Source organism: Patagioenas fasciata, chromosome 1 (genome assembly GCF_037038585.1).
Source record: "Patagioenas fasciata isolate bPatFas1 chromosome 1, bPatFas1.hap1, whole genome shotgun sequence".
NCBI lineage: Eukaryota > Metazoa > Chordata > Aves > Columbiformes > Columbidae > Patagioenas > Patagioenas fasciata.
The window spans coordinates 204663408-204690825 of record NC_092520.1 but is presented as its reverse complement, the minus strand read 5'-3'; the positions used below and the strand labels follow the sequence as shown (position 1 = coordinate 204690825).

The 27418-nt window shown below is 37.9% G+C and overlaps 1 protein-coding gene and 1 long non-coding RNA gene across 11 annotated transcripts in view; one reads left to right on the top strand and one right to left on the bottom strand.

Annotated features, from left to right (window-relative positions):
- The window catches only part of CACNA2D1 (calcium voltage-gated channel auxiliary subunit alpha2delta 1), a 400174-nt gene that overhangs the window by 132347 nt on the left and 240409 nt on the right, over positions 1-27418 (top strand). The window lies entirely within an intron of this gene.
- LOC139827107 (uncharacterized) lies at positions 622-2546 on the bottom strand. The gene is made up of 3 exons (XR_011737303.1): positions 2466-2546; positions 1230-1341; positions 622-722 (listed from the first exon to the last, which is right to left on the bottom strand). It is a non-coding gene; the product is annotated as an uncharacterized lncRNA (long non-coding RNA).

The window sequence follows — 27418 nt, the reverse complement described above, 5'->3', positions numbered from 1 at the left end:
TGAACAAAATGACTTGGTAAACATAATACCAGTTCCCCAGTCATCCCCAATGGCGATCATCATCCTGTATTCGGTTGCTGAAGGTGCACTGGAAGCAGATCAGTAGATCGAAGGAGTTGACTGATGCCCTACATTTACCATAGCTGCAATTTAAAGGGTTTACTTCAGACAAGATTTAGTATGGTCCCTTAGAGTCAATATGGCTCAATATAAATGTGTTCCTCCAGAAAAAAGTAAATGAAATGAGTTGGAGAGGAGGAGCTGTCTTCAGAGAATCAGCATCTCCATAAAGGGTATAGAGGTCAAGGCACTTCAATGACAGTTTCCAGTTCGATACAACACACAACACAGGTATATATACTACAAGAAATACCTGTGAAATTCAGACAGCATATAGGTATGGGACTAATGTATGGGAAACTTTCACATTGTGTGTTAAAATGGTGACTTATGCACTGTAAATGACTGACTTTTTTTTTTTAATACTAAAAAAAACCCCAAACAAATAAGCACATGTACAAAAAAAAAGTTGTGGAAGATGATTCAGAGAGTGCAGAAAGTGGTGAATAAGTGGACAAAAAGCTTCTACATCTTGGATATTAGGGAGTACTCTATACATACCTCTGTTTCCCAGCTTCTGTATGTTTTCTCCTCCTTACTGAGCTTAATTCACGGATAGGCTCTTCTCCACCTCTCCTCCATCTCCACCTCAAGTGCCACTCCTGATTGAAAATGCACATTTATGTGTCAGGCCAGGAGGAGGGAATGCTGCAGCCTTTCCTGTTAAGGAAAGGTGTGTACCGCTGTGCCATGACTCTGTCCTTGCCTTTCCCCAGCCTTCTGTATTAGGTTTCTGGGCATGCCAGCTCTGTGATAGTGTTGGCCATTTGTGTTTGCATCTACATGTGTGCTCCTTCTTTCGTTTCCTTGCTTAAAATCATAGAACCATAGAAGCATTTTGGTTGGAAAAGACCTTTAAGATCATTGAGTCCAATCATTAACCCAACACTGGCACTAAACCATGTCCCTAAGAACCTCATCTATGCATTTTTTAAATACTTCCTAGGATGGTGACTCTACCACTTCCCTGGGCAGCCTGTTGCAATGCCTGACAACTCTTTCTGTGAAGAAATTTTTCCTAATACCCAATGTAACCTCCCCTGGTGCAACTTGAGGCCATTTCCTCTCATCTTGTCACTTGTTACTTGGGAGAAGAGACCAACACCCACCTCTATACAACCTCCTTTCAGGTAGTTGTAGAGAGCTTGTTTCCCTTCACCTCTTTTCAATCATTTGCTCCAGTTCAGGTGGTCTTTTCTGGTATCAAACTGCAGTAGAGTACTGGGAAGGATGATCATCAATACTATTAGTCTGTATAAGGAGTTTTGCCTTTTGTTATACACAACTAGCCTGTTTATCAGCATTTCTAAAGACCAGCACCCAGCTGTAACTGCAGACATACAAAACATTTCAGCACAGAAACCGCTTGAGGTCAACTCTGAAGTGAAATCTAACCTGACAACTAACTCTTTAAAGCAGTCGGTCTATCAGTTACTCCATATGCCTGCTGTGAAGTGATAGTGGTGTTGAGTACAGGCACATGGAGAAAAATATGTCTATGAAAAGTCTATCAAGTCTATCAGAAAAGGAAAGTCTATACATCAATAAAAAATATCAGAAAAAAAAAAACCACTTTCCAAACAAATCTCATTATGGTATGTCCATAATATAATTAGCTGTGCTCAGAATCAATGCATTCATTTTATACTGAAATACCAGAATTTTCTTTCTAAATTCAGAGCATTTAGAAATATCTTATCTGCCTTTTCAAGTTGTAATATGTTCATTTTTTTTTATTTAAAAACAAATTATGTGAGATCTGGGAAGGTATTATTCCTGAAAGTAGATGATATACTTGTGATAACACTTCATCATACTTATCCTAGCAAGAATTAACTTGAATAATGGGGTTTTCACAGTTCTGCAATGACTACTATCAGAAATAGTGTTCAGTGAGTACTGAGCATTACTTCTCTGCAAGGGAAATTTCCATTTGCTCCATCTGTAAATATAAACCCTAGTTATTAATTACTTTAAAATCAATGCCAGAACATTTTTATTTTGCCAGGGTAATACTGTATTTAGACAAAACTGTTACTTACGATAGGAAGTATCTGTTGTCTCCTAACTCTGTGATGGTTACTTATATAGTTATGTTTTTCATGGTGATAAGTGCTATTACATATTTAAAAATTACAGTTGTTGCAGGCTGTCTAAGCTCCATCAGAGACACAATGGGTTATGCATCACAGGCACAATTCTTCCATGAGAATAAGAGGTTTTGATCTGCAAATACAGCGTAATACCTATTCCCAGGTCAATTTCTGCTTTGCTCACTAAGGCAAATGGTTTAAATTGGTTTAAATAGTTGGTGGAATTGAAGTGACAAGAGTGATTTATACTACCTGAGGTTCTGTTTGCTTCTTTAAAAGATGAGACACCCTGCTAAAGTCCTTGCAGACTGGTCTAATTGGGCAGGCTTGAAGGATGCACAGTGTTCTGTAAGTTCCCCTGGGTCCTGCAGCTCATTTTGCAGAGTCTCCGGCAGAGTCCCGCAGACCGGCTCCGTTATCAGCTGCCTTCCACGCCAGTCTCCATAGCTATTCCCATTCGAGCTTTCTCACAGGGTTCAAAAAGACTTTTTGTTTCTATCACTGTATTGTTAAATATGGAATGTGCTTTTCTCACTCGCAAGTAGCTTTAGTGTTCAGAATGTGTGAACAATTTGGGATATGTCAGTATCTACCTCAAATATTTTTTTATATCACTCGTCCTGGAACATGCACAATTTGCACAGAAAACTGCTCGCAATGTCTGATCCATCAGCTATGCTTGTGGCAAACTATACCTTTGTCTCAAATACGTGATGCAAGAATCCCAAAAGAACTGAAGTTTAGTTTCTTTCACATGTTACCCTCTGTAAAAAAGCACATAATTTTAGAGCAATACCAGTTTTTCTATCACGCAATTCTTAGTTGGCAAAAGAAGCATGGGAAAGGAAATGAACAAAACCTAATTTGTTCTTCTTTTTATTCTCAAAAGAGGAACAGAAATGTGTCGCTTGAGCAGTTTTTTCTCAAGTGTCTTTCCCAGTCAATTACATATCTTCTGTTGCATGCCACATGTATCATTAAACACTCCATGTATCTCCCAGTGCTTCTCCATTTTAACGCTGAGGAAAACAGTAATCAAATTAATCTTTGTCACTAACAATCACTTGTATAGCCATAAGGGAGGAACTTTACATGTATAAGCATGGCAGAAGTTAAAGGTTAAGCTGTGGGCTTCTAAATTAAGGACATCTATCAGTACACTCAGTTCTATCATACCTCATGCATTCCTGTGATACTTTTATATTCAAGCATTTAAAAGCTAATCTAGGGATCCAAATGACTGGTAGTTAACCATCTGTATTTGATATAAAAAATACTAGCAAAGCGAAAGCCAGACCTGAAACTATGGTTATATACTCACTACAGGGCTCTGAAATTACTTTCTTTACACAGCCTTAACAACATCACTAAGGAATCAACGCTTTCGCTTCTATCCAGGCATCTGAGCTATCCCTACCTGTTAACTAGAACTGTGAGGCAGAGGAAGTAGCTGGCTGAGCTTACCTGAGAACATCGGGGTGTAGTTATTCCTATAAACATTTATGTCCTTGTTGTATGGTTGATTCTAAGGAGAAGGATTCTTGGTTTGTGGAAACACATGCTGAAGGAGTCTCCTGCAACCCCCATGGAGACTTTCCCCTTGCAATTCTGTTCTTCTGTGCTGTTGAATCCCAATGGTGTTATGACCCTATGAGTTCTGTGCCGGTGACAGCCCACGCTGCTTGTGAAACACAAGATGGCGAAAGGGGCAAGTGCTATTCAGGGTGAGAAGGAGGTGTATTTTGGATTAATTGTTCTTATATGGCATGGACTTCTTTGTAAGTAACACTGTATAATGATGTAGATACCCATGAACAACGTATGATGCCACTCATGTTACCAATTGATTATTTTACTTCATCATGTGTTTCTAGGCATTATAGAAGAATTAGACCCTCAGCAGACAAAGTAGAGAGTGCTTTATAGTGACCTAGATAAGCAAGATATGGCTGGGAAATGCTAATAAGCATTTTACTTCTCTGCTGTCTTTCTGCATGACTGATTTATCATTTAATATTGCACATTGCTATGCAGATATCCTTCCTTTTCATGTTACTGTATTCCACCTAATAAGCCCTGCCTTTCAGCTGGGCTTGTTAACTGAAGCACCACATAGCATTAATAGTTGTTACTGTTTTCAGTTCTTCCTTTAGCTTGGGTACAGCTGTTACTGGACAACATCTATTCTGCATTCAAGCCACGTCCTCTGAATGGAAGTCCCAAAGCCCAGAAAAAATAGATATAAAGCCAAAACCAGCTTCCTGATTCTGACAAGCTGGTGTCAAGGCTCCAGGTGCCAGAGATGCAATTTTCAGGCCTCCTGTTAAGCCAAGGTGTTAATGCAACGTGAGGTGGTGTTCTCAGCTGATGGGGCTGAGCAGTGGGAGCTCCTCCAGTTCTGGAGTTTATGCTGCATTTTAGGAACCCTTCAGGGTGAAAACTGTGACAGAAGTCTGTGTAAAAATGACAATGCAGGGTTTGTGTCTCCCTTCTGTCCAAACTTCAAAGGTAGTCAGCTGATGAAGAAATTTGGGAAAAACAGGTGAGATTTCACAGTCCCTTAGGTATATTAAGTTCATTTACTTGGTAAAATAATTTGAGAATACAGATATGTCTAAACTTTTTCTGTCTTTACTATTTATGTAGCTAATTTGGTATTTACAGCCAAAAACCACTACTGAAGGGAGGTTTCTAGATTTATTTCAGAAAAATTAAGTAATTTTGTCTATTTTCTGCTAAAAAAAATAGCTGCATACAGAAGGGTGTCTTTCATATAAAGTAATATGATAGGATGCTTTCCACAGAGGTGCAAGGTGTGAATTTTCTCTCACACTGAGATAAAAATTGAGCTTGGTCGTATGTTCTGGGTAAGTGTGTAACTCCTAGTACTGAGAATTGCTGTGTGTTTAGAACAAGCAGGGCAGGATACCACTGCACCTGGCTCCGGGCCTGGGCTTTTAGGTATGTGTTAGGCATCCCCTGGGAATGGATGTGGGTCCAAGTATTTGCGAGGACAATGAGGAATTATTTAGTGTCTGGATTTTACTTGGGTTAAATGTAAGGGAGGTGTGAAGCTACTTACCATTGTTAAGAGCGTGGTATTTCCTAGTATGTCCAGAAGCTAATCTTGAACAGCATCTTAATTTCATTTGTCTCCAAAAAAAGTAGATTTTGGGAGACTGAGGCTTCATTTCAGTCCTTTTCTAAGCATGCACCCTTCTATGACTCCATTTCCTCCTCTGTTAAGATTGACTAATAGTATCTACGTCATGAAGGATTTCCAAGTCCAAAGTAATTAAGTCTGAAAAGCGTGTTGAGACATTCAGATGGAAAGCGCTGTATAACTGCACTGGTATAATTATACACCACAGAACTGATCCAAGTACCAAAGAAAAGTGGAACACGAAAGAGCAGCTAAATTTATCCTAGAAAATGGGTTCAACAGTTTAGCATTCAAATTTAGATCAGTAGAGCAGCCTCACTGCTCTTAAAAGCCACGTAATCAGCTAATTTTGGCTGACGAACTATCAGTTGTTGTGAAGCGCATTTTTATGTGCACTGGTATAGTTGTTAATTAAGATAAATTTTAGCACACAATTAACATACAGTTTTATTTTAAAAATGTTCTCTAGATAGAACATTTATTGCTTGATTTCAATTCTTAAATACTTTCTTTCCATTTAACTTACTGCACTTTTATGTTTTACAATCTGTACACGGAACATAGCATTAAGAAAGTATTTTTAGAATACTGGGATGAACAAATGTACACAGATTTTGCATACTGCAAATAAAAACTCAGAAAATACCTAAAATACAACGGGTGGTGTGCAAAGCTGCTGACTGGGCTACACGTACAATATTTAATCCCTTTGCCTTTTTTACCACCAAGGTATAAAACAAATACCAACATAATCTGCCAGTAATGTGATCTGGTTCATAAAACAGCTAATGTATTGTATTATTTCCCAAATTCTGACAGCAGTGCTTGTGAAAATTGAGATTTTTATAGCTCACACTCGTGCTTTCAAAAGGAAATTTGTTAGCAGGTAGAGGTGTTGCTTGTGTTTTTCCTGATGCCACCAGCCGAAGAGGTTCAGTAGCTTTTACAACTGATTTTTTTTTAAAAGAACAGTAATCTTTTCAGTAAAAGGGAAAATATAGATATATTTAGGGAATTTATCCTAATGTAGTAGATGTGCCACAACATGGTGTGTATTGAAGTAGTGCTGCACAGAACCTTTGACTTAAAAAGAATATTATAAAAGAAACCACCTAACCCCTTCCCTATATTCAGGGCCAATTTTTCACTTAGTGTTAATTGAGCCAGCACTATTGCAGGCAATGTAGAGACGGTAATTGATACTGGTTGTGCACCTGGCCCAGGGAGTTAAAGCATGAGTATCACGTCCTTCCAACTCTTTTCCACAGCAGAAGGGACTGTCCTCAGCTGACGGCTCCGCGTTGTGTTAAGCACTGAGTGACAGTGCAAAAAGCTTTGCCAGACTACACTGGGGGACAATACTTTAGTTGAGTAAAAATGTCTGGCCTGGGAAAGAAATGAGGTAATGTACATGAGCTGTGTTGCCCAGGATGCTCTCCTGTCGTAAGCTTAAGCACAGGGGTAAAAACCATCCCAAGGTACAACATTAAACTCACAATGTTCTCAAGTGCTGCTGCTTAAAATGCCCATACTCTTCATTGCTTGCAGAGATTATTGAAAATACTATATACTTAAGAACAGTAAGAATGTAATTTATGTGATGACACAATAGGGATGTTCAGAATTCTTATTATGCTTCAAATCCCAACAGGACTTGTGCTTTTGGGTGAGATAGTAGTTGTTGAGTTTTAAGGGCTAAAATAAATGCTGCAATTTCTGCTGGGTAATGAAAGGGATGACTGGTTAAGTTTTACTCTGTCACCAATATATACAGAAGAACACAGCAGAGTGCTACTGTTGCTTATTCATACTGCAGAAATCAGATTTTTTTTTTTTTTTAATTTCCCTACCAGATGCACAGAAATCAAATGTAAATGTTGGAGTACTTACATAAAAATAATTTCCAAGAAAATCCACACCTGAGACTGGTAGTAATAAAGCCTTCCATAGAAGAGAAAAAATCACAAAAGAGTAATAAAATTGCAAATAAAATTATCTTAGGATTTTTAAGTTGCTGCTGTTGCTACTTAATGGAATAGGTACTTCAGGATTTTTACTTTCTTTTTTTTTTTTTTTTATTTAAAGAAGAAATCTTTCCTATCATCCAAAATTCTAACTTAATTTACAACATTGAAAATTATGTTTTACTTTTCAATGTGAAGGTATTAAGGCTGAATTATCCTGTTTGGCTGAAAAGTTCTAACAGGCACTATTTATTTGAGCAAGTTCTAATGACCACATTTCAGTTAGAGCACACTGGTGAACAGAATCGAGATGCATCTTTAAAAATCAAACACATAGCAGCTACTGGACTAGATTTGACTGCTTACAGTGTGGATATATATATATACATATATATATGATAGCTTAATGATGTTACCACCCAAATTTGCTTGATTATTTATTTATTAGAGATTTTCTTAACAAATTGGATCACTCTCTCTTTTTGTTCTTTGTTTCTCACCGGCCAGTTGAGGCTGTGGAGGCTGCTTGGCCATTGCCCTCCCAGCAGGAGAGCAACTCCCCCTGAGAAACGCTGCACCAGAGTCGTTATTTTACCTTTAAACGCGGTTGGAGGTAGAAGTTGTGGCTGGAAGGGATCAGTAAACGATTTTGTGATCCGTTCTGGTTGTTAATATTGTTATTATTGTTATCATTAACCTGGGGGTGTTTTGGGGTTTTTTTGCCGGGGCTGCAGCCGCTCCCTTCCTCCTGCAGTGCGCGGGCGCGGCTGGCAGGGGGCGCTGGTGGAGCGCTGGCAGCGGCGCGAGCTGCGCGTTCCCGCCTCCGACCCCGCGCGGCGCCCGGAGCCCCCCGACCGTTCATTCGCGATATAAATGAGTCAGTTATACAAGTACCAGTTCAGAAATTAAAACAAACAAACAAACAAAAAACCCCCAAACAAAACTTGTTTTGTTTTATTTTTTCTCTTTCCAGCCAGCCTTTTTCCAGGAGTGCTGGAGGCCAAATAACCCCCAGCTCTTGATTGATAACACGTTTGGCGCAGCTCCTGTTGCTGCAGGAGCTGTACAAACAGGGAACTAAAGTGAAGATGTTTGCCCCAGTTGCTTAAGATAGAATTATAGAATCGTTTTGGTTAGAAGAGACACTTAAGATCATTGAGTCCAACCGTAACCGAACTCTAGCACTAAACCATGTCCCTAGGAGCCTTGTCTGCATGTCTTTTAAACACCTCCAGGAATGGTGACTCCACCACTTCCTTGGGCAGCCTGTTCCAGTTCTTTACAACTCTTTCTGTGAAGAAATTTTTCTTAATATCCAATCCAAACCTCCCCTGGTGCAACTTGATAATGAGGGTAGATGATGTACAAGGGATCCATAAGCCAGTTGTAGTTTAGTTCAATGTGATATTGTCTCAGGATTGTGCCAGGGCCTGATTTTTAGCAAGGTTCAGGTGTTTTTCCTTTCTTTTACTGCAGGGGGAAAAAAAAAAAAGGCAGTTTGAGTCTGATTTTAGCCTCTGACTGTCAATCAACCACAGAAAGATTTTGGTTTGGACAAGTTACAGATCTGTAATAAACATACGAGGCTGTGAATCATCAATAGTAGCTAGTAAATGGTAGAGGAACTTGCAGCTATGGGTAATGTCGCCTAGAAACAAAATATAGAGGGACCAAAAAAAAAAAAAACAATTAATAAATAGACTGTAGTCAAAGCCCTGTGAAACTCCCGTAAGAATCCTGCAGAAGAATGACAAGGCTCTGCAAAGCTTCACGTAGTAGAAATGAAAGCAATGGGAGAAGAACTAGGAACGGAGGATATCAGAGAAACTGAGACGAAAAGTAATATTCTCAGGAGAAGCTTTGTGCTGGAAGTGATGTGTTTGAAAGATGAAGTCTGAAGGTGGATTCTTGAGGTTGGTTAGTAAGAGGTTATTAGAAGAATTAGTGGTTTTATTGTGGGATATTGCAAGGAGAAAATCTGATTAGAGCTGGCCGGTCATCTCATTAATGAACTGTACTTAACTCATATGATATGTTTTCTTTTTTATGTCCAAAACTGAAGGTTCAGAGCCTTTAATGCATCCTCCTGCAGCACACACACTTGATAAATGTGGCAAGGTTAGACAAGGAGATACTTATTCATAAGTGTCAGACGCGGTTAGGAAACTAGAGAATTCTTAGGATGTTTTCACCAGGCACTGACCCTGAAAAGATTGACACATGATAACACTGTGAGCCGGCCAGGTTGGGAGTTACTCTGGTTTGAGGTCAGACCTCTCTGCTGGTGAGAGACGACTCTTACTCTTGCTTTGTCCTCTAGTCTGAGAGTAATTTCTTCCTCTGGACTTTGATTTTATTCTTTAGGTATGGATATGTATTTCAAGGTGTGAGCCTGTCTAGGAAAGATCTGAAAGTATGTAATGAAGAAAAAATCTTGAGAAACTATAATTTTCTTGTTTTATTTGCTTGCAGTTTGAAAATAAGGACAGAATAATACTAAACATACTATGCTCTTGCGTCAGAAGAACAGGGGTACCATGTGCTGGGCATGTGTCCCAAAACGGTTTTTACCATTTAATAAATTACCATGATATCCTAAATTCTGGATGTCCTTTACGTCTTTATAACTCACATGCATTTCAACATGTGTAAGCTACAGCCATGGAATGATTGTTCAACTCTGGAAATAATTTCTTTTCTGATTCATGTAACAGGAGGTGTTTAGCCTTCATTGCAAATCCTCTCTCAACTCGTGATCGAAATTCTCCAATCAGTTGAAAAACAAGGGCTCGGTGTTTCTCAGGAACAAACTTTTTCCTGGGAAACTAGAGAAGAGCTATGAGTTAAAGGTTTTATATTTTAATGAAATGAGTCAGAAACATTTCCTTAATAATCATTTCATTAATAAAGCATGCTTTGGATAGGAAATTATCCAAATAATAAAAGCAGGTTTTACTTTCTATTTCAAATATTTTTTATCATTGATATTGTTTAAATTTAGTGTTAAAAGTGGACTCAGCATTCTACTGATGAATCAATGACTGGTCTTATAAACAAACAATATGCAAAGTAACAAATTGAATGAAGAATGAAATCAGCATCTGTTATCTGTTAGCTAATCTCATGATTTATAAAAACAAACAGCCAGTTAAGTCTTCAATAGAAATTTATGAAAACCCTATTAATTAACAGAGACACGTTGTGGTTTGAGGCAAATTTCTGTTTAGGAAGATGTAAAATATCATTGATAACATACTGTGTATGAACCTGATAGATCACAGCAGCCCCTCTGTTGGTGGGAAATAATGTATATAAATACGATGAGCCTTGGCAGAGAGCCTTAAACCACAAAAGGAGTCCTAAAAGAGGAGTGAACAGACAGAATGTTGTCCAAAGGTCACCAGGGGTATATAGTGAATAGTGAGCATGCTGAGAATTAATGGAAAATGTATAGAGGCTGACGGAAATAGAAACTATTATTGTGTTTGTGTATTTACATTTCTTTCCAGTTTTGTAGTACTGTTACTCTAAGATGACTGAGGACTTTAGTGCAGTTCTGAAACAACTATTTTCTTGGTTCCCCACAAGGGTATAGCAGATAAAGACAGAGAACTTAAACCGTCGCCATTGAAAAATCCAATGGATTTTCCTATACAAGCAGAGCTCCATTGCCACAATGTAGCCTCAGGTCATTGACTCTTCCCTCTTCCATACTGTTTTTGAGCTTCAAGAGTCCATAGCTACTGGACAAATGCCCCTCTGCAGACGTGCTGCCTTCCATCTTCTAGATGTCTGAGAACTGGTTGAGAAAGTCTCATACCAGAAATACTAGCGGGCATCCGCATTTTGCTTCAAAGCTATCTGCACTTGAAAAGAGACTAAAGGGTTGCTGGGTAGAATAATTGACTTAGTCTCTAAAAACTAAGGAAGTAATTTTTCAGAAAAATAGAGATACATAAATTGCAGGATTTCATTGATCCCAAAGCAGACATCACTGCGTAGCGTAGCATCATGTTCCCACTACAGCTTTGTCATTTAGTTTCATAACCTCTGATAAAACACCTCACAAAACCAAGGAGAAATCAAAACAAAGACTGAAGAGTTAAAATTTGAGTATGAACTTAACAGTGCTTAATGGGAAGGGTCTGACGGCCTTTTATTGTCCTAAGATCACCCCGTTGGTCTTGACTTTAACTTAATCTTTTTTGATCTATGTCAAAAATCCTCAGCCAATAAGAAGGAGTCATTTATTGTTTTGCTGTTACTCATGTTTTTCTCATTTTTTCTTGTATTATTCATCAGGTTTGTGGCAGTGACTTATTAATGTTAAGATCTGAATATATTAATTTTGATTTTTTAGTATGTCCCTAGAAATGAAGCAATAGGACATGATATGGGTCTTGTTTTGCTGTTGGTGTATGTAATTTGCCCACTCCCACCTAGATGGACAGAAGATTTAACTAATTCCTGCTCAGGAGAAGCTGACCAGAACTTCTGTTCTCCATTGTGAGACAGAATTGCCCCATGTGTCCTTCCTAAGGACTTCAGAAAAAGGATTTGTTTCATCTGTTTTTTTGGGGGGTGCAGTTTGGTGCATGGGAAAGGTTCTGAGGCCATGAGGATGACTACTTTTTGGCACACATTATTTTTTAGCAGAATCAGTTTTCTACGTTCTACCCCACTGAAGGGCAGGTATCCAGAACATGCTGGTTTTGCTTCTCTTGGTACAAGAAAGGCGTCCTGGAGCAGCCCCACAGCCCGTCCCTCAGCAGCGTCTCTCCAAGGGTCAAGAGCAGATATGTAAGAGTGGGTGTAAAACCAGGATAGACGTAGTAGAACTTCCTCAAAATGCTCTTCTTGCCTCCAGCAGTTTGTAATCCAGGAATTTTCCTAGTCACAGATGGTTTTAATTGCATTAATAACCCTTGGTAGATTTTCTTCCCATGAATATATGTAGTCTGTGCTAAAGAGATGTAAACTTTCAGCTGTCTCAGTAATCTGTGACAAGGTCTGCAGCCTGTCTGCCATGTGAAGAAGCATCTCCTCTTTGTTTTGAAGCTTTCCCCCTCAAGCTTCTAGTAGGAAAAAACAGAGATTCAGCAATCTCTGGTCATCCTCTCTGTGCTAATTATGTTTTTATATGCTGCTATCGTGCTTAAACAGTGGTGTTTTCCAAGTTGATTAGAATACACACTAAATTTAATTTTGTAACACCATCCCAAAAATTATCTTCTGTAACATGACAGGTTACAGTCATTGGCTTGGACCTTTGGACGTGTTGTGTGATATCCAGTTTTAGTTTGAAACCAGGCTTGTGTGTCTTTATTAAATCTGTTACTTTTTTTCTGTAAGAGATATTGTAAAGCAGATAAAAAATAAATCATAGCATGAGCTATGCAATCCATATTAAAGGCATTTCAATAATAAATGTTTCTTATAATTAGATCTAGGAGATTATTTGGGAGATGTCTAGGTTCTTTAATGATAGACCGAGTTTCTAGGGAAATACGCAGATATGAAAATGAGGCTTATTAAACAAACCAAGTCTCCAGACATTGTCTTACTCAGCATGACCACTAATTCATGGGCTGAGTTACGACTGATAGTCTGGGATTCTTTGTCTGTTATAAAATGATGCTCTCCTTTGGATACCTGTTTGGATAACGTTACTAGCAATGATTAACCCTGCAAGTACACAAGTTAGAAAAGAAACAAGCAAACAAACAACAACAACAATATAAAACAAATAAACAAACCAAACAAAAAACCTAGTATAAAATTTGGATGAAAGTCAACTGAAAGTAAAAGCAGTCATACAGGGTAATCTCTAGAATAATTCCAATTTTTGAGGATACAGTTAAGGCATAATCATGTGAAGAGTGAAGCTTCACCAAGGTTTTGTATTATGCTTCAGGACACGGCCTGATGTACAAACTCGATTGATCTCTCTGCAGTTTGCTACAGCTTTATCAAGAAGTGCAGTATGATCTTTTCCTACTTGCAGAATCACAGAATGTGATTGGAATGGGGTTGGAAGGGACCTCTGGAGATCATCTAGTCCAACCCACCTGCTAAAGCAGGTTCACCAGAGCAGATCACACAGAAATGTGTCCACACGGGTTTTGAATGTCTCCAGAGAAGGAGACTCCACAACCTCTCTGGGCAGCCTGTTCCAGGGCTCTGGCACCCTCAACATCAAATGTTTCTCCTCATATTCAGATGGAACTTCCTGTGTTTCAGTTTGTGCCTGTTGTCCCTCATCGTGTCCTTGGGCACTACTGAAAGGAGTCTGGTCTCATCCTCTTGACACCCACCCTTGAGACATTTATCAACATTGATAAGATCCCCTCTCAACTTTCTCTTCTGCAGGCTGAACAAACACAGCTGTCTCAGCCTGTCTGCGTGAGCAAGCTGCTCCAGACCTCTAATTATCTTCATAGCTCTCCGCTGGACTCCCTCCAGTAGCTGCTTGTCCTTCTTAAACTGGGGAGCCCAGAACTGGACAAAGTAGTCCAGATGCGGCCTCACCAGGGCAGAGTAGATGGGGAGGAGAACCTCCCTCAACCTGCTGGTCACATTCTTCCTAATACACCCCAGGATACCATTTGCCTTCTTGGCCACAAGGGCGCATTGCAGGCTCATGGTTAACTTGTCCACCAGGACTCCCAGGTCCTTCTCCGCAGAGCTGCTTTCCAGCAGGTCAACCCCTAACCCCAACCTTATTCATCATTTAAAACTTTATTATAGCACACCCTTTCCAAAGGCTGCTCTGAACCTGAACAACCGAATCAGTGCTAAAAATATACCTGGTATTTGTGCTGTTAGTGTCCCCGATTAAAGTCAAATACTCACCATAATCCATGCCACAAGTTAAGGTTCATACATTCTGGGGTTATTTTCTATTTTTAGATGTGAAGAACCAAAGACAGAGCAAAAACCACTTACAAAATGGTCATATCCTCAAGCTTGCCTCGCTGTGAGTTTAGCATTCTCTCCCTGCTAGGGTGCTGCTGATGGTGGTGTAATCTGAGGTGGACGATAATACCCTGGGGGAGCTGAATGTATTGTATACAGTACTCTCATCTTCTCCTTGGAAGCAAAAGGAAGTTTGAAGTGAAAATGAGCAACTTTATCCTGTTACTATCACTGTATGAGCATTACACTCAGCAATTCTAAGCTTTGCATCCTTGTCAAGGAGTATGGGAAAATTTATTTAATTGGTACAATCTTTCATTTAAACTTAATAGGCAATATCTGCTTGCTATGAACATATGCTATTTACTGGCTTTGTGTTTCCAGTGTTTTATCAACCTTGCATCACCTGATCTTACTGAGAAGGAATTAAATTTAAATTATGTCTACTTAGCTCAGATTTCTCTGTCAAATTTATTAAGAACTAGTTATAAAAACTGAAGAATGGAAAGGCTAATTAAAAGCCCACTCTTTTTTTTTTTTTTTTGTTTAACCAGCAGCAATTACAACTAATACTAGGTAAATTTATTTTTTGTGTGTGTGCCTTGGTTGTAACAACGTAGAAAATATTGTATTTCGTAAAGAAAGTGAATGGGCAATATATCTCACCATGACAAGCTGTGAAGAGCATCAAGTGCTGGAGGAAGTTTGATAAAAAATGGGTAGAAACTGGATTTTTTCAATGGGATAATAAAGGAATAGAAAAACTGTAGCTTGGAGACAAAATATGGACAAGAAATGTTAGATTTTTCAAAAAATTAAGCATCTTGCTTTTCATTTTTAATTGTCTTGGATAAGTAGTATTTCTGGTTTTATCACATTTGAATAAAAATTCTGTGTTGACAGGGAATTTATTTATAATGGATACTTCAGTTTCTTGGCTACAATATCAGTTTATGCTGGATTCTGTTTGCGTAATATTTCACGAGTGTCTGATTAAGTCTTTGTTAAGCCTATTTCACAAGACTTAATACATCTGCAGTGCTGGTTCTGCCTGTGAGCTGAGGTTATTGTCATTCGTCATAAGATTCATTTCATTTGATAAGTAATATTGGCAAACTAATATGTGTATTTTTAAACTGCAAAACTCAATGGTATTAAAGCACTCAGAAAAACCCAACCCAAACCAAACAAACATAGAACCAGCTTAAGACAGAAGTTAATACCTCAACATCATAAATATGGTTTGTCATCATAAGAACGGCACAACTTGCTAAAAATTATCCTAGTTCATGTTGTAAAAACCTGTCAAAGAAAATGGGGCTCACATGGTGTGATAAACGGTCTGGGTTTCAGTAGTAGGCTAAGGAAAATATTGGTGTGTGAAACCATCTGCATGCACACCACGTATTTCCTGCTCCTGTGTCCCCTACCCTGGTCTAGCTTCTATGAAAAACATGGAAATGTGGAAGTCAACAGAGTACTGAACACACAAGGTTTTGGTGACAGTTTTTGCACTTGAAAATGGTGTAGTAGTTACTAACAGGCAAATCAGAAGCTGGTGCATCAAGCCCTGACAGCAACGTGCTGTAGAATTTGCTGTGTGACACTGCTGTAATGGGAAGGTTCATAGGACTGAGGAAAAAAAGATATTGCTGCTTTCTGTAGGATTTAACCTGAAGTAATGGAGGACAGTGGTATTACCCTTACCTGAAATAAATTATATTCAATGAAATTGCCATAAAATTGAAAGTTGTTTTTTTTTCTCCTAAAACTGTATCATCTTCATTTAGCCATCAGATGTTAACAGCTGTTTCAAAAAAATCCGAATGATTTTGGCTCTACTAAGGAAATGCTTAAGAATTATTATTGATTTTATATAAATGAGATATGGATTTGAAAATGGTTTGCAAAATTTATTCTAGCTTTATTTACACATGTATTCTTCCTCTGTTTTTAAAGCTGTTTACCTTAACATCACTTTTTGCAGAAAGAGGAATGTTTAAAACAAAAAACTATTAAAACCTTAAAACTGGTTGCCCTTTGTTTTCCATTGCTTTACTTGCTTCTATTTTAAGGTGTGAAACACCAATTTTTATTAGGACTAGTGACCTACCTGAAATTCCGACTGAGGGAAGGATTTCTTGGCTCTGAGATTACACAGGCTTCATTGTTTATGCAAATTTGACAAATGTTACTATTTTATACACCATGGAGATAATACTTGATCAGCTTTGTACGACACATAGTTAAGGTAAGAACTCACTGTCTGCCATATGGAGAGAAAGCAATACTTTTGCCCATTATATATTTTTCAACTTTGTTTAGACTCAAAAGCTTTAGATATTAAAAATTGTATTAGCCATACACATCTTTGCCTTTTCCAGAAACATGGAATAATTTAGGGTGGAAGAGAACTCTTGAGGATATCTGTTCCAGTGTTCCCCCAACTCAGAGTTTGTGAATATGAAATAGACATATGGATAAATAGAGATTTTAACTTTCTTTATTTGTTTGTTTTTTTCTTTCCCAAGTGATTACCCTAGAATAATAGAACAGTTTGGGTTGGAAGGGACCTTCAAAGATCATCTACTCCAACCCCCTGCAATGAGCGGGTACATCTTCACCCAGATTAGGTTGCTCAGAGCCCCGTCCATCCTGGCCTTGAATGTCTCCAGGGATGGGGCATCTACAACCTCTCTGGGCAACCTGGGCCAGTGTTTTACCACCCTCATTGTAGAAATTTCTTCTGTATGTCTAGCCTGATTCTCCTCTCTTTTAGTTTAAAACCCTTGTCCCTTTTCCTGTCATAAAAGGCCCTGCTAAAAAGTCCTTCTTATTGGCCCGTTTTAAACACTGAAAGACCACAATAAAGTCTTCCTGGAGCGTTCTCTTCTCCAGGCTCAACGACCCCAACTCTTTCAGTCTGTCCTCCCAGCAGAGCTGTTCCAGCCCTCTGATCATTTCTGGGGCTCCTTTGGCCCCTCTCCAGCAGATCTGTCCTGTGCTGAGGACCCCAGAGCTGGACACAGCACTGCAGGTGGGGGTCTCACCAGAGCAGAGCAGAGGGGCAGAGTCACCTCTGTCAACCTGCTGACCACGCTTCTTTCAATACAATTGACCTTCTGGGCTGCAAGCGCTCATTGGCAGCTCATGTCCAATCTTTCATCCACCAGCACCCCCAAGTCCTTCTTGGTGGGACTGCTCTCAATCCCTTCAACCCCCAGCCTGCACTGATACTGGAGGTTGCCTTGACCCAGGTGCAGGACCTTGCACTTGGCCTTGTTGAACCTCATGAGTTTCACATGAGCCCACTTCTCCAGCTTTTGAGCATTGTTCTGTCAATTAGATCCCTAGTCTGTCATCAGGAGATAATGGATTAAGAAAGAAGGTGTTAATCTTATAACACGTCAGTAAATTCGTTTAATTCTTGATAACCCACCGGTCTGTGTTCAGATCTACATTTTGACAGGAGATGTAACCAAGGCAGTGAATTGCTGAAATGGAAGGGGTTAGAAATCTTTATTCTTTTATGTATTTTTGCCTATCCCAGTGTCCCTTCTTATTATTGTATCAAATTAGAAAACTTGGTATGTAATATGCTGATCCAAGTATAATTACATTTAGCCAAGGTATCTTAAGGTTTCTTTCAGCTTTGTACAGACTATTTTGTTTGAAAAAATTAGTTACTGTTCCCTATTGTTGGGAGAACTGCTGCACAAAGATGTAAAATTACTAGCAATTAAGAAAATCAACAAAGCTTCAAACTCAAATTAGATTTTCCTTTTTTTTTTTTGTTATTAGTTGTTCTTCTGATTGTGGTATAATGAGGCATATTATGGATGATTGTATTTTGAAACACAAAATGATTAAATAATGAGATCCTGTACTAATAACTTTTTAGAGTTACTAGGGAAATCTCGTTGCTTAAATAATGTATCAGAATGTCAAGTCCAAGGGCAATGTTGTGAAGTTACACATTTGGAAATTAATACAGTAAGAAAGACGTTATTTTATTAAATTTTAAAATTTATTTGTTATTCATCCCAATTCACATCTAGACATACGTATTTAAAAATAAATGTATTAGTAACATTTTTATGTGTCGGCGTACCCGTTCTATGTTTATGTCATTAACAACTGGTTTGTTTTCTTCTTCAGTATCGATATCTCCATGTCTAAGAACAAAGAAAAAATCAGAGTGAAATAAATTAAGGTTATATTAAAGATGTGACAGAATCTTAGTACATTCCAAGTTGAAGTCACAGTTTACACCTGGCCCTGCTTCAGTGAGACAGAAAGAATCCTCCAGAAGTGAATAATCACATTATGCCTACTTGTTGCTCTTCTTTATTAGTTCTACAGTGGTCTACAGCACAATTGTGTGGCTTGGCAGTTTGGCATGACACTTGTGTTTTTCTCTGCCTGTCTGAGTGTATAGTATAGAAGGAAATTCAGTAGGACAAAAAATTTGCTATCTGTAATAAATGTATGAATAATTTTAGTAATAATAATAATAATGGTATATTTTTTCCCAAGAATTTATTTCAATATTACTGAAGAGTAAGAGAAATATTTACATTTTACTCTATTAGATGCTGTATCAGATGTATCTGACCAGTTAACCAGCAGAAAATAACTCTACATGCAAACCAGATCTGAATGGTTTGTGGTCACTATGGTACCAGCCCATACTTTTAGAAACTATGACCATTTAATTCTAGGCTGCCAATGGCCCCAGGAGGGACAAAGTTACATAAAATGGACAGCCTCAGTTCTGCTGTTTCCTAATTTTTCCGTGCTTAGCTTTGCTACAGTTGTTGATTTGTATCTGGAAAAAGCCAGAGGCACATACACACTCATGCCTGGTTACATTTGTGGGTGACTTACCACAAGGTGCACAGTCTGAGTTGTTTACTAGCTGTTTATTGTTCTCGGTGATGTTTGTGTGAAAAATCTGCTTTTCATATTGGATTTTCTAACTTTGGTTGCTCTTTGCATTTATATAATTTCTTGAAATAATACATTTTAACAAGCTTTAGATTTCTGTCTTTCGCCTGTAGTTAGAGTTAAGCAAACCCAATTTATTTGTTGAGTACAATTACTGAATTATTCATTTCAAAGATGTAAATATCTATTTCTATTCATAAGTTTATTGAAGAAGAAACACACCTGAGAATACATTTACTAAATATATGCATGAAGACATGTATTTCAGTATGTGAGTAGTTCAGAAACGAGCAGGTCGGAAAACTTATTTTGTGAATGACGACTTAAGTCACATAATGCTCCTTGTGCCTCTTATTTGGCTGAGTGACATTTTCTGTACAAGAGAATATCGTATAGTTGGTAATAATTCATTTCCAAAATGTATATTCAAGCAATGGAATTAAACGGAATTTGCAAACACCTAATAGCTAAGGAATCTTTTTCAAATTGAAAAACGTAAGCTGAAAATAAGCAGACATAAGTTAAAAAATGTAAGTGGAAGATAAAGAAATCTGTATGTGAACATAGGACTGATTATTATAATATTTTGTGTTAGTCGAGATATTCCTTTAGGGCTCAGTACAGTTTTGAATGTTTAGCGCTAGTGCAGCAAACTGAGGTTAAGCAAATGACTAATGCTACTTATAGCAATAGAAGCAGTCATATTAGAAAATTAAATATAACATAAAGATTTTTTCCAGCAGGAGCCATAGAATTGAGCTTTAGGTGAGTGATGCTTGTTGAGGCCGGTGTCTGTCTCCCAAGTTACTCTCACAGGTACCTGCATTTTGTAAACACCTTCAGTTGGATGCCATCCTGATGCAACCAGAAAGCTTTTAATTTCTGCTATGTCCACTAGGAAATATGAATTTTCAGTTTAGTATCTCCAGTGTGGAAGTGGGTCTGGTGTGTCGCTGTACATCTTGGGTAGCTTTGTCATGCTGAGATAGAAGGATGAGTGGAGTAGATGGCCTTGCAGATAAGTAAATAGTAACAACGTGATGGATAACAAGTTGCTCTGAGGTGGAGACAGTTTCAGATCTATGTGAAATATTGTGTGGGGACCTGGGATCAGTTAGGTCCAGTTTTATGTTTCTGTTCCTCCCAAACTGAATTGTGAGTTCTTTCATGTGTTACACCAAAAAAACATCACCAAACAAAGAACCCCCCCAAACACACAAAAACCCAACAAAACCAAACAAAACCCCAAAACACCACACAAACAAAAAACCAAAACAAACAAAACAAAACAAATAAACCAAAACGAATACCAAAAGCACTTTTAAAAACAGTTAGTTGCTATACCTGTATCCTTAATGCCATATCCCTTACCTGTTCAAGATTCAGGTCATAGATAGGGATTTTCAGACTAAACTGTGATGAAACAAATGTTCTTTCAAAAGTTCGTTTCATGCAGGGATTCTTCCCTAAAGCTTTTCTAAAAGAAAAAAAGGCTATAAAAATATAAAAGCTGTATCAGTTTACTGGGGATTTTTCTACCTACCTCATTTATAATTAAAATTTCTTGCAACTGCCTGATGCAAGAATCTGTTGTTACCTACAGCTTTAATCTTTAATCACTACAGTATGTTCCCCAAAGAAATCCAAAAGACTTCTAAATTTGAAAAACTCAAACTTCGCATGTGTAAATAATAAAAAGTTAACTTTTTTTCAGTAGGACTAAAAGGTTGTTGAACAGCTCTTACCCTACCTACTGTGCTCCTTCAGGCAAGTCCTTGCTTCTACGCTCGGTTGCAATTAACTTGACATCTCCTTGGGTTGCAGCACAGTTGTTGTGTTGGTCCTTTCTGGTTCCTGAGGACTTTGTTCTGTCTCAGAGGCCTGACAGGCTGCTTTTTGCTCCTCACTGAGGTTTTTCAGCTCTTTCTGGAGCTTTTGTGACCACTATTTAATACTGTTTCTTGCCCTTTTCACTTGGTGGTCTGCCACTGAACAGTGTTCACTTTGAATCTGTTCAGCTGGTCCAAAAGAGAAGGAACATTCTCCTTCCTCTCTGAAGGCTGCACCTCACTGCATCTTGTCAAAGGAGGTTAAGGTGCAAAACCAAGAATACCCAAAACAGTGGGAAGGTTATGCTGGAGTGCTTCTGGAATTTGTTATGTTCAGGCAACTGGAAAGGAGATTTTACGCAGTATTTGATTTGGGGATGCCAAGGCTTACTCTGAGGAATACAAAAGGTCAAGAGATTCAAGCTTTGTCCAGGTTCTTTGACATTTTCTTTTCAATGCCTTCTTGAAAATACTGCATTTTTGCAAGGCAACATAAATTTGGTTGTGATAAACCACCATAAATATTGGGAATCCAAAGAACTGTTAGTTTCAACAATACGGAACCCAAGTAAGCAAAGTCTAACCCTTTTTTTTATGATACAGGACAAGATCTGCAGATGATACCAAATGGCTCAGCTCTGTTGACTTCAGTGAATGTCGGACTCTATAAGCTCCTAAGTAAAATCAATGGAGCCATAGCAAGTTATACACAGGGGATTTCACTCAGTGGGTTTCAATATACCCAGGAGCCTTTTACTGATGAATGTTTAAACTTCCTGTGTGAAGATTTCATCCTCATGCGTTTTTTCTAAAACATTACTGATATAAATTAAGATGCAGTGTGCTTATTGCAGAGACAATTTTATTTTCTGGTGCGTGCTAACTGGCATGTGAATATTAGATCTGCAGTATTATGTTTCTGTAGATACCTGCAGTCATTTTATTCACTGAAATCTGATCTAGAATAATTAAGTTCTATTTATTTACTTTCTGTATTTCTTATTATATTGATTCGAAAATAATTGGCTTTTGCCACAGGTAGAAATTTACTATATCCTGCAATCGCAAACCTTCCTTCTCCCCTCCTTCACTTCAGCTTTTTAAACCTTTCTCTCTTCTTAGTCTGCAATGTTGAGTTATATCTATCTACTTGTCCAACCTTCCTGAGCTTACTCTTATGACCTCAGTATTTCAATATTTACTAATGAAATTTGTTCTTATTCTCTTTTGGCCTTATGAACTTCCTCGCTATCATTCACTTTGCTTTTCTTCTCCCTGTCACAAGTGCTTTTGTCAGCTTGAGGTTCATGGAAGTATAAAAATCTTCTCTTCAATTGCTCGTAGTTCTGATGACATTTGTTATCGTAGCAGGTATATGGGGGTGAAGGGACTGTCATGACCCCTTAGTCTCTTCTGGACGTGACCATCTGCAGAGTTTAGGTAGTGCAGCAGCAAAGGTACGTTGTGCCATGAAAGAGTGTCAGAAAACTGCTTTCTGGGTGGAGCAAGAAAGGACTTGAGCCTAAGAGTCACAGTTTCTTCCTGAATTTTCCTGAGCTGCCTAAGCACAGCGGTAATGGTGTTTGCTGGCCATACCCTTGAGCTTCAGGTCCTTCAGTGGAACTATTCATAGGATTATGAACCTAAGCAAGTTAAGTAAATATAGCAGAATATATTCTTACCTGATCCTTGACCATTCTATTTGTTTCAAAAATGTCTTTAGCTTAAGGAAAACAAATAATGTATGGTTTACAAAGTATCTCCAAGCAGAATATGTCCTTACAGGCTTGTGTTTGACATTCTTAAGCCTTGCCAGTTCCTTTAAGAGTATTTTGTACCAACACTTTGTAGGAGTGACTTGGGAAATTTTGCGTGACAATTTAAAATGGGACATTTCGGGCTAAATGAAATCAGAGTATTTTAGTAAGTCTGCTTGACACTTTTGACATTGAGATTAGTGGTACCTGGCAATTATATGATCCTTTTCTGCTCATTAAATACTAAGAGAGCTTTTAGTGTTTCTATAAAACAATTAGATAATGTGTTTATAAATTTAAACTCACTTCATACAAGATGTGTTTTTCTTTTATATATTACTCTCTTATGTCTATGTTCAAAAAGGCAATTGTGTGACTTTCCTAGAAGATGAAAACTTTACTATAACGGCTCTAGCAATGTACCCAAAACACTTTAATAAATAGAGCGTGGTACCTGTTCAAAGTTTTTATAATTTAATATCAGTAATAAACATGAATGTATTACAAATCCATAATAGTATCAATTCCAAAACTTAGGAAACAATGAAAACTGAATGTAGACTGTAGACAAAGAAGTCTTTTGTCTGAAACTACTGGTTTGCTTTTACTGACAATGGAGTAAGGTAAAGCAGGTCAACTGAAAGTTGCATTTAAGTTTTTCATTCATATGGCGAAAAAAACTTGTAAAACATTGTTTGAAGTATTTTAAGTATTTATTTCAAGATGAGATGGATATGCTCAAAAATAAAATGTATTTAATGGTGCAAACATATGCACATATAATATGCAACTTCATAGACATCTGTCATCCTCTGCTGTTTCACTGCAGCTCTCTGTGACACAATGAATTCCACATAAAAACATCTTTACAAGGAGAAAGGCTGAACATGTTTGAAGAAAAAATGGGAATGATGCTAACAAAGTCTGAGGCAAGTCAGGTTTTGATTGGTGAATATGCCGTCAGACAGGACTGATAAAAAACAGATAAAAAAAACAGATGAAACTACTCCTTATCATGATGAAATCTGTACATTTCTCAGAATTTTTTGAATCTTGTATCTAGTAGTCTGGTTACAAGAAAAAATTATGACTTTTTGTCCAAAAGCCAAAGGAAGACTTGTTCTGAGAAAACTGTGAACTAAATACTAGTTCAATTAACTTAATAATGAGAATAAATTAAATTAAATTAATCCATAAACAATCAGGAGAAAATGGTTACCTATGTTGCTCTTCACACTTTTTGGATATTTTGAGTGGAAGAGGTAAACGAATGACCAAAATATTGAACCTTTAAAGTCAGCTATACATTAGGATGTTGTCAGTTACAAAAAAAAAGAGTGAAAGCATGAATATTTCATATCTCTTTTGTATTCAGTCTATTTTGCATCGATGGCAGCTGGAGGTTCAAAACAGAGCGTTATTGCTCCACCACTGTCACCACAGTTTAGCAGGTAAATAATGCATGAACTAAGAAGAGTTGACAAGGCAGACAGTAGTGATATATTGGTTAGAAACTTTGCCTCCTCAAAAAGCACCTAGAAATGACTTACATCAGGCTTATTATTTATTTCATACGACTGCTTAGATAATATTCCTGGATATAGTGTGTAATTAACCTAAAGAATTAACAGCTGAAGGGTGTGGAAGACAAAGGGCTTAGCAAAGTTTCAAAAGAACCCTAGTATTATTGTATATACAGAAATACTTGCAAACTTTCCAGCTTAAAATTGTGACAAATATTAATTCATGCTCTTTGGGTTGCCAGATCCCAGTTTTATCTCTAGGAAAACAAAAGTTCCTTCATGTTCTACCCCAAATTACCCAGTTCATTCTAGTTGCAGTGCTGAAGATTGCTCCAGTTTTCTATTAATATGATTCATTCACCCATTATGAAAGGATAGTTTTTAAATCTAGGAGTAATTCTAGAAGCTTTGCCTAAGTAAGCAGAGAGCATCTTGGCAGGTGTGTTATGCAAAGGCAGGGCTGGTAGTCTGTATTATCAACATTTCTTGAGTAATGTTACATCTGATTAAAATGATGACAGGTGCAAACTAATAACACTGTTTATACAGCACCAAGCACAATACACTGTTTTCTGTTTTGCAGTATGAATGTATAAAATGAGGATAAGGGCTAGTGTACTGCAGCCACGGAGCAACTGGGGCTCAGAGACCCTAATGATGTACTCATGTTTATCAAAAGTACTAAGATCATTTTATGACTTAATTAAAAACCAAACAAAACCAGCACACTAACATCCTATCCCTGTTCATTGCTCACAGTCTGCTTAACCCATAAAGGTTAATTTGTTGTGCTAGTGCTTTGTTTCCTATTTTGTTTACGAGTTCACTCTCTTGTAGTGACATCTGCATACATTAACTAGCCCAACACATTTTGTCTTATCTGGCAGCTTATTTAATTACTGGTCAGGCATTACTTTTTAATATTGTAGCCAAGCAGAAATGTATGTGTTCCAGTAGCATTTTCAACATGAGCTCATAATATTTGAGCTTCCCTAGAGAGCCCTTCCAGCCAGGGCTCAGCAATGAACTGCAGCCTGAGGTATCGACAGATGCTTCGAACTGGCTGTACGATGTGTGGTACCTGCTGTGAATAGAAAATCACTAAAGACTGAAGGGACATTCTTTAAGCACAAATAAGCTTCTCGTCTTGTAATGGGAGACCGTGATGTGATTTTTCTGTATCTCAGTTGTGATTTAAAATGTTTTCATTTTTCCTTGAGATGTGCAGGATATAGCAATGACGTACCAGGATTACGGTATTAAGCATGTGAAGTGCAAGTAATTCGTTACACTGACAGCACTTTCTAGATGAAGAAGAAAATCGTGTCCTTAACCCAAAAAACCAGAAAGTGGCAATAGTGCTGGTAGGAATGTGGCAGGACCAAACAAGATGTGAGTAACACAACAGGTTGGATTAAACCGTTTGTAGTTACAGTAAATACCGTATACAGTAGTCAGTCAGATGGACTATATTAGAACAGTAGACTATATCACATGGTCAATGGACACGTGGAAATGTTCTTTATGATTATAAAGCTTCACTGCTGAATACCCAGGGTCTGGAGGTCCAGCATGTGCTATAGGCTCTGTAAAAATGGAACATACCTCTCCTCAAAAGAACTGACAATATAGGACTAAGTGTTGTATCTCATCCTCATTTCAGTACTTGTTTTCTAGGAATCATGGGATTAAGCTTAAGTGTGTACTTAAACCCTATTGACTCTAACTAGAGAGTCAGAAACATACATTTCTGCTGAATAGGAAGGTGTTAAAAGGAAGAGAAAAAACCCAAAACTTTTCAGTCATGGAGAACTTGGTTGAAATTCAGACTGCAGAACAAAATTCGGAGGTTTTTGCACTGTGTCCATGTCCCACACCATCATTGTGTGCAAGCCCTGGGGAGCTGATGCCGCTCAGGCGTTCTGTATTGGAATTCAGAGCACAGCTAAGGCGAAGCAAAATGATTTTTCCTTTCCTTCCTCCTACTACAAAACATTTTACCATCTTTTTTTTTTTTTTTCTTTTTAATTTATTGACTGAGTTAGAAAGAGACTGAGTTCTGTTACGGTCCCTATTATTGAGAAAAGCATTCTTACTGTAAAAGTTGAGGTCCTCAGGCTGGCCTGGCAGAGGTTGGTCCACCTCAGGTGTATCTGTTTGTATCATTGCCTGTCTCAAATACAAGAATTTGTGGCCATGCTGACAGACTCTGAAGGTCATCGGCAGCTGCTTTTTGCTGTGATGGGTATAGGACGCCATTGTCAAGACACTGATTTATTATCTAGCCTGATGGTTACTTCTAGAGGGATATGCAGTTTACTGCCAAAAGTTACAGAATCAATATGTTCCAACAGAATAGACAAGTTAGAATTAGGCTCAGATGTATATTCAGTTAAAAAGTGAGCATGCTTTTTCTGTATATTTGGAAGTATACAGTAAGTAGAACTGGACCAGTTTCAGTGGTATGGCTTGATTCTGGTTTGTATGTAGAAGCTTGTAGAAACTGCAGTGTTTGAGGGACCATGATCATGATTAATTTCCTGAAGTATTTGTAGTATGTCTATACATTGTGAAGAGCATTCAGAAGAATAGGATAAATGCAGTGTCCACATAGTACTTGTTCATTCATATAGTATTTTATTCTCCATTTTGAAGAAATTCAACTCCTGCTATACTCTTGAAACAATCTGTTCTTTTCTGACATCTAAATCACATCCTTATAAATACTATTAGATGAATAAAAAATGACAGAATAAGAATTGATCATGATAAAGAGCATGACTATGTTAGAGATTAGTACATAAAGGGCACATAAAGGCATTGCTCTTGTTCTTCCATTTGAGTACTATTTTATGTACCCAACACTCTGCTGTACCAGATGTACTTGAAAATTAAATTCTTCCACGAAAAAACTTGAAGGGAAACAGTAAAAAATGGTGTGTGAAATATTAATAAATATAACAGCCTGTATAGTTATGATAGATACTAATCTTTTCTTCCAAAAGAAGATGAGTCAGATTGACTTGTTACCTTTCTCTGAGGTTCAAAGGAGCAACAGCTTCCATTATCTGAAGAATTAGTAGTGCAATTGATCTGTAGGATTACAT